Genomic DNA, 8,019 nt, shown 5'->3' with positions numbered 1-8,019 from the left:
CAATAAATTTCCAGTTCAAGAAAGGATATTTAAAAGTAGAAGAAATTATATTCATGAATGTCCATCTTTTCTTTGTTTCCTTGTAGGTCGTTCTTTTGTTCTCTGCTAAGCACTTTTTTTATTTCTTCTTTTTTCCCCTTTCATCCCACCCATCTCCACTAAGCAGATATATGTTATATATATATATATATATATATATATATATATATATATATATATATATATATATACACATTCTTCAGCATGGTCAGTATCTCCAGCTTCTGGTGAGTGTATACATCAGATTTCTGTCCATATCTGCTAAACTTGTCTGCATCTAACCTGGTTGTTTCTTTACAAACAATTTGATGATCTCTGGATAATGGTTGTCTGAATAGCCACTTGTATCCCACCAAATTTATTTACCAAAGTCATGTTTCCAACATAATTTTCATTAGAAAATAAATTAAATTTATAATACTGACAGTCAGTTATAGAACACAGATCTCCAGGTTTCCAGTTTTTTTTTTCTTCCTACTACATCATGCTGCCTTAAGTGGCCCCTTTAAGTTGTGTCTATATTTATAAAGTTTTGCTCTATACAATTTTCAAAAGGTACTTGTGAAAATCTGGAGTTTTTGAAAACTCTATCCCAGCAAAAACAAAAAGAAAAACAGAGAACCCCCACATTCTGTATGCTCTATGTATGAATTGAAGCCTGAATTTTGATCAGCGTACAGTGGGGGCCCTGTTGGTAGGTACCTACTGCATTCCCAAACCTCCTGCATCATCTTGCCAGAGAATCAATAAGAAATGGCAATGCTAGAGTTGATCTCTGTAACTGTGGCTGCAATCCGGCCAGTTCACTGGGAGCTTACCCTCCCTCCATGGTTTTCTAGGACTATGGTCTGAGTTTTCAGGAATAACAACACAAAATGCCCATCTGGCCATGTTGGTGTCCATGTGCATGTGTGCTTACCTATCTCATCTGGTGTAATTTTCAAGTTTCTGTTTCCACTACTTAATTTTCTTTGCATAGCATACAAAATTTCAAACATCAAATATGCCTACTTTAGAACCAATAATAAGAGTCCTTGCTTTCTGGGGTTACCAATTTGTGGCTCTCAGTCCCACTTACCTACTGTCTTCCCCTCATGGACATCCCAGTCCCATACACTTTTGAGCTTGTGGCTAACCACACAGAAGCATCTGATCACCATCTCATGTTTCATCCTCTTCTTTCCAGGGTCATTCCTCAGCAGCCTGCTGTTTTGGCTATTGTCATATCAAGAACATGGAGAACAAATTCTGTCCAAGCTCTCTTAGAAAAAAAATCTGTGGGGACCTGGGGACCTTAGGTCCAGATTTTTGTTTTGTTTTTAAACCAAGCCATGGCATTCTAAGACACAATTTGTCTTTAACCATTCTGATCTTAGGTTTGAGCATGTGCATTTGAAACTTATTTTCCTTTAAAATTACATTGGTTAGACAATTAGTTGAATTGGCCAATTTTGTGGTGCCCAAAGGAAAGAGATGTCCTGCAGCCTGCCTGCCTACCTTTCAGATGAGGTGAGATATCTATTACTGGTAAAATCAGCATCTCTCCCTAAACAGCATTTGGGAACTCCTCAGGATGAAATGTAGTAGGAAATTGTTTGAGAGATAGTATAGGGCATAATGATTCTATCATGTCCTCTCCTAAGGAATCTGTTGTTGTTGTTATTGTTGTTGTTTTTTCTCATTAAAGGAGAAACCTTGAAAAGTGAATAACATCCTATGCAAACCATCATCATTAAATAATTTTTCCAACATTGGCAACAAAAAAATTATCCAGAGGACTGAGAAGGTTGTAACTTCTCTAGGATTTCACAGGGACTGTGTGACTGAACTGGAAACTGATCTTCCTTGACTTTAGTATGAATTTTCTATCCACTATGTGAAGTTATCTTTTCTCCTTATGAGAAAATGTGAATTCCAGATTTTGTTTTCTGATATAATTCTTTTGCCTCTTGAAATAAAAAAAAGACCCAAGAATCATTTCTGCTTTGAAAGCATCTTCTCAAATGAGATTTCCTTTATTAACAGAAGAATATTTTTATTCACTGCATTTTATTTTCTCTCATCTTCTATCCTTTGACCCTGGATGGATCATGTTTTCCTGTTTTTATTTATTAATTCTTTGGTAGGCAGCATTTGAAAGTCCCAGATAAACAGGTACCTTCTGTCTTTAAATTATCTGGGCACTCTTGAAGACAAAAACCCTCTCCTACTCCACACTTATGAATAGATGGTAACGCTTGTTCTATGGAAAGAAGAAAACAAATGTTTCAGAATTTTATAACCACCCAGAACTTATGATGTATTCTGAATAAGAGTTCAGAAAGTTTGGACTAAAAATTGGATTCATTAATTTGATTTTTAAAAATTAATATTTTAATAAATAAATTAGTGTGATAAAATAGGAAGAATGCAGGATCTGGAAATTCAAGAAGTGGATTTCAATCCTAGCATGCTATCATGACCTTTGCAAAACTTACTGGAATCATCTCACCTCTTTGTGCCTTTGTTTAGTTATCTATAAAATAGGAATCAACAGCACATTTGCCCTAAACTACTTCACAAGATTATGGGAATCAAATTAGAATAAGGATTAGACCTGTTATTTCTTAGGTATAACTATTGACCTTACTATGTATCTTTCCTACCCAGTAAAATCCCATGTCTCCCTTTTTACTTCTAAGATCAAATATTCACTCTTTTTAAAATAATAAATAACTTAATAACCAGGTCCCAATGTGTTTTTGAAGTTTAATTACACGGTTCATCCCTTCATTCCCTCTATACCTCAATCAGATTAGCTTTTTTTTAATTTCCATAAAGTCAGCTCTTTGTACTTTGTAACATCCCATTTTGTCATGGACTCTTTCATCACTATGACCTCCTTGAAGCGTGAATTTACTCCAAGACTCAGCTCAGCTGTTTTTTAAATATATTCTAATCCTTTAAGGCACTATTTTATTTCCCAAACCATATTATCACAGATTTCTTTTGTATTTAATATATGGTTATATTTGCCTATGTTGCCATCCCTAATCTAGAATGTAGTTTCCTTCAGGATAGATGGTGTTTCTTAATTCTGTCTTTCCAAATCTCAGACATGAAAAGAGGTATTAAATATGTCATGGTTATTTAATATCTAAAATACTGTGCTTGATAGTAGCAAGACATGATTAAAAAAGACATGATCCTTGTAGTTATTGTAATATAATCTGGCAAAATAGAAGGACAAACAATATATCACATACAACTATTTTATGCTTAAAACAAATAAATGTTATGGAATTCAGAGTAAGGGAAAAAGTAACTTCTGGCTTGACTGGGAAAGATTAGAGAAAGATAACTTCTTGGAGAATGTAATACTTTGGGCCTTGATGAATGAATAGCATTTTTATAGCCAGACAATAGAAAACATTTTAGGCTTAAGCAGCCAAAGTGAACAAAAGCTCATCTACAAGGAATGGTGTGTGCTCAAATATTCAGTTTGGTAATAGGAGGGGTACAAGAGAAAGTGGTCTATTGACTGAGAAAATATTCAAAATGGTTTTGAGTAAGTGAACTAAAAAAATGTTATAATCAACAGAATTAAGGCACTATAATTAAAAGAGGTAAGCAAAGACATCTTGTATCTTACTCATGAAGGAATCCAAGTAAGCCATGAGATAAAGAAGGGGGGAGTGGGAGATTATTTCAGGCATGACAAATAGCCAATTGAAATAATAAAGTGCCATGAGATGGAATGTCTTGATCCAGGAGTAATAAAAGTGTTGTAAGATTGAAAAAATATACATGAGGCAACTGGATATAAGAAGACTAAAAGATGTGCTTTAGGAAAATTACTTTTGCATCTGAATGGAGGCTAGATTGAAGTAGAGAGAAGCTTGTTGTATCTGGTAGAACAAACCATTATTGAAATAACCCAGGTTTGAGAAGATCAGGATTTGTACAAGTATGATAGCAGTATCAAAAGAGATAGAAAGAACTACTAATTCAAGAGAGGCTGTAGAGAGGAAATCACCAGGTCTTGGTCACAGATTGGATAAGGGAGATAAAAGATATTAAGAAGTTAAGGAATATGGTTGTGAGTCCAGAAAATTAGAATAATGATAGCATGTCAGACAAGTATGGATAGTGTAAGAGTAGCTCTTAAAATGGTACATTTGACAGTATTAAGGAAATTTGGAAGAGAAAGACTAGAGGAAAATCTGATGAATTCAGTTTGACATTTTTAAAGTAAGATATGTAATGGACATTCAGTTCAAGATATCATTGATAGAAAATTGGGAAAATAAAATTGAAGATCAGCAGAAAAGTTAGAACTGAATAGTTAAGTTTGAGACTTATCAGCTTAGAAATGATATTTGGATCCAGGGGAATTGAGGAAATTACAAAATTAAATAGAAATAAGCATAATCAGTAAGATTAGAACAGTGACACACTGTCTCCACCTTTTCCCTGTTATTTTTAAAGGTGAACCAGGGAAACAGAGGAGGCACTCAGATTTAATGCAGACTTTCAGAGCAAATAGTAAATACCAAATATCTTCCCACAAATCTAGAACTCCACAGGTAATGAGAATGGCTGAGACTGTGCTCAGAGTGGAGATTAGCTTCTCTCAAACTGTCCATAACTGAGTGACAAAAATTCCCTAGAACCTCAGAAGAACCTGTGGGAGAATGTTTACCAGTAATCATATCTCACATTTTAGTAGCTCAATTCTTTCAACATAGCAGAAAGCCTTCTAACTTACCCCTGAAGCCACCCAGTGCATACTTAATATCAGTAAAGGAGAACATCACAAAAAGGACCAAAAACACGAAGTGAACACTCCTCATGGTGAGTGGCTAACTGGAACCTGGAAATAAGAAGAGACATGAGGGAAGGATAGACAAGCATAAGTTAGGATTAGACAGAACAAATAAAGCTAATGACCACATTATGTTACAACGCACTTACCTAATTTTAGTTAATATTAGCTGCAAAATACCTGGAACTGAATGAGGATATCTTCCCAAGAGCCTAGAGTACTCCAATATTTATAGCGCTAGGTTATTGCCAAAAAGGTCATTAAAATTTAATATGCAAGTGTTGCAATCCACAATGAAATTCTAAACAAACCTATATTATTTGACTTGAGGAGGGTCCAAGTCATGTGGGTTCCTTTCTCTCTATTTTTGGCTATAAATGGATTGGGAAAGTATGGCACAATTTGAAGGTTGAGGCTACTATTACTGCTATCACAATCAGCTTCTTCTTCCTCAGAGAGCTCTGGAACATTATACATTTGGGAAGTATTGAACAATTTCTAAGGAGGTTTCCTAGAGAAATCATTAAGAATACCACCCATCCAAAAACTGGTAGTCAAACATTTTCAAAGTTTGATCAAGAAGAAAAGGAAGTCATTTCATGTTATTCTTTGGGATAGAAGAGGCATTTTTTTTTAAATATCACTGTTCTTTGAAGAATGCTGGTCTTTACTATTCTCTATTCCCAAAGTAGGAAGAGCACTCACCAGGAGTGCTGGTTCCTTCCCATCTAGGGCCACATCTCAGCCACATAGCTAGGCCTAGGGATCCTAATCAGCCGAGTTCCATTCAGATCCCAACTCCATGTGGTTTCTGATGAGGTTCCAGCCATATCTATCTCATCCCAAATGTGAAGCTATTCCAGAGATGTTTACACTTCACATGGGTTAATCCCTAGTCCAGTTTTTTATTCAGTCCCTTCAGATTATATCAGAATCCCTGTTCTGCCCCAAATGTTCTTGATTTTTTACCAGTCTATGTTTGCCCTGAAGTGCAAATTTATTCTATTTATGGGAGAAATTTGGAGAACTTGAAATTTACCAAACTACTCCACCATCTTTTTAGAATCCTCCTTCTGTTGTTTTTCTTATACGATGGTTCACATTCAATTGCATTTTTTCATTCTTTATATTTTGTTTTATTTCTTGATCTCATATTCATTGGCTTCCCCTTTCCCAATTCTAATCTTCAAAGAATTATTTTCTTCTTTAAGATTCTATATGTGGCTAAGAAAGAGGGTAGTCAATCGGTGAAATAGATTGGGTTTATAAGATACCAATAATAATATAGTGTTTGATAAACCCAAAGATCCCAGATTCTGGGATAAGAACTCACTATTTGACAAAACTTACAGGGAAAATTGGAAAATAGTATGGAATAAATTAGGCATTGGCCCACATGTAACACCTTATACCAAGATAAGGTCAAAATGGGTTTATGATTTAGACATAAAGAGTGATACTATAAGCAAATCAGAAGAACAAAGGATAGTCTACCTCTCAGATCTGTGTAGAAGGAAGGAATTTGTGGCCAAAAAAGAATTAGAGTACATTACAAAATGCAAAATAGATAATTTTGATCATATTAAGTTTAAAAGTTTTTGCACAAACAAAATCAATGAAGACAAGATTAGAAGGGAAGCAGTAAACTGAGGGAAAATGTACATTCAAGCATTCTGATCAAAGCCTCATTGCTAAAATATAGAGAGAATTGACTCAAATTTAAAAGAATACAAACTATTCTCCAATTGATAAATGGCCAAAGGATATGAACAGACAATTTTCATATGAAGAAATTGAAACCATTTCTAGTCATATGAAAAGGTGCTCTGAATCACTTTTGATCAGAGAAATTCAAATTAAGACAACTCTAGGGTACCACTACACATATATCAGATTGGTTAAAATGACAGGAAAAGATTATGATAAATGCTGGAGGGGATGTGGGAAAACTGGGATACTAATGCATTGTTGGTCGAGTTGTGAAATGATCTAACTTTTCTGGAGAGCAATTTGGAACTATGCCCAAAGGGCTTTTAAACTCTATATCCTTTGATCCAGCAATTTTTCTATTGGGCTTATAGTCCAAAGAGATCATATAGAAGGAAAAAGGACCCACATTTGCAAAAAATGTTTGTGACAGCCTTTTTTGTAGTAGCAAGAAACTGGATGCCCGTTATTTGGAGAATGGCTGAATAAGTCATGGTGTATGGATATTATGGAATATTATTGTTCTGTAAAAAATGATCAGCAGGATGATTTCAGAGAGACCTGGAGAAATTTGCATGGGCTAATGCTAAGTGAACTGAGTAGGACTAGAAGATCATTGTACATGACAACAGCAAGATTATATGATGATCAACTCTGATGGACAAAAGCGAGGTGATTCAGGCCAGTTCCAATGGTGTTGTGATGAAGAGCGTCATCTGCACTCAGAGAGAAAACTGAGTTTGGATCACATCACAGTATTTTCACTTTTTTATTGCTATTTGCTTAAACTAATTTTCTTTATCTTTTGTTTTACCTTTTTGATCTGATTTTTCTTGTGCAGCACAATAATTGTGGAAATATATGGAGAATTGCACAGGTTTAACATATATTGGATTAGGACTTCCGGCCAAGATGGCGGAGAGGAAATACACTGCTGTGTAACCTCCGTGTTTTTCTCTCACTATCCATTTCATTTCATGCCTCTGAATTAATGCTCGACTGAAAAAAAACATACAATTATTTACCAAGAGAAACCATCCTTGAGACTCGTCAAGAAAGGTCTGTTTTTGCGCGAGGGAGGGGACGGTATTTGGAAGCAGTCTGCGGGCAGCAGCTGCAGTGAGAGCACAGATAGCAGCTCAGAGCCGAGCAGAGCAGAGAGGGGGTGGGGCGTGATCGCAGCCATCTCTGCGGGGAGAGCTTTGCTACAGGATTAGATACTTTGCTCCGGCAGCAAGTCAGCAGCCCAGCAGAGAAGCTAAAAACACCGAGGGTGAAGAATACAACCCCAAACAGCTGGAGTCTCTCTCTGGACCTGGCCACCCCTCCCCCACAGTGTCTCAGAGCGCAGGCGTCATAGCACAGTAGGACCCGTGCCTCAAGAATACCCTGCCCCTCCCCCAAAGAAAGCAGCCTCCACTCAAGGGTTTTTTTTTTCTTCTGTTTCTTTGATAGTTTGTCTTTGATTA

At 36.0% G+C, this 8,019-nt stretch overlaps 1 long non-coding RNA gene across 1 annotated transcript; it reads right to left on the bottom strand.

Moving 5' to 3' along the window:
* Nucleotides 1-2,016: 2,016 nt before the first annotated feature.
* LOC127548540 (uncharacterized) lies at nucleotides 2,017-5,035 on the bottom strand. The gene is made up of 3 exons (XR_007950421.1): nucleotides 4,993-5,035; nucleotides 4,787-4,891; nucleotides 2,017-2,281 (listed from the first exon to the last, which is right to left on the bottom strand). It is a non-coding gene; the product is annotated as an uncharacterized LOC127548540 (long non-coding RNA).
* Nucleotides 5,036-8,019: the final 2,984 nt, after the last annotated feature.

This window comes from Antechinus flavipes, chromosome 2 (assembly GCF_016432865.1).
Source record: "Antechinus flavipes isolate AdamAnt ecotype Samford, QLD, Australia chromosome 2, AdamAnt_v2, whole genome shotgun sequence".
Taxonomy (NCBI): domain Eukaryota; kingdom Metazoa; phylum Chordata; class Mammalia; order Dasyuromorphia; family Dasyuridae; genus Antechinus; species Antechinus flavipes.
Note: the sequence above shows the minus strand (reverse complement) of the source record. Positions and strands in the feature narration are given on the sequence as shown.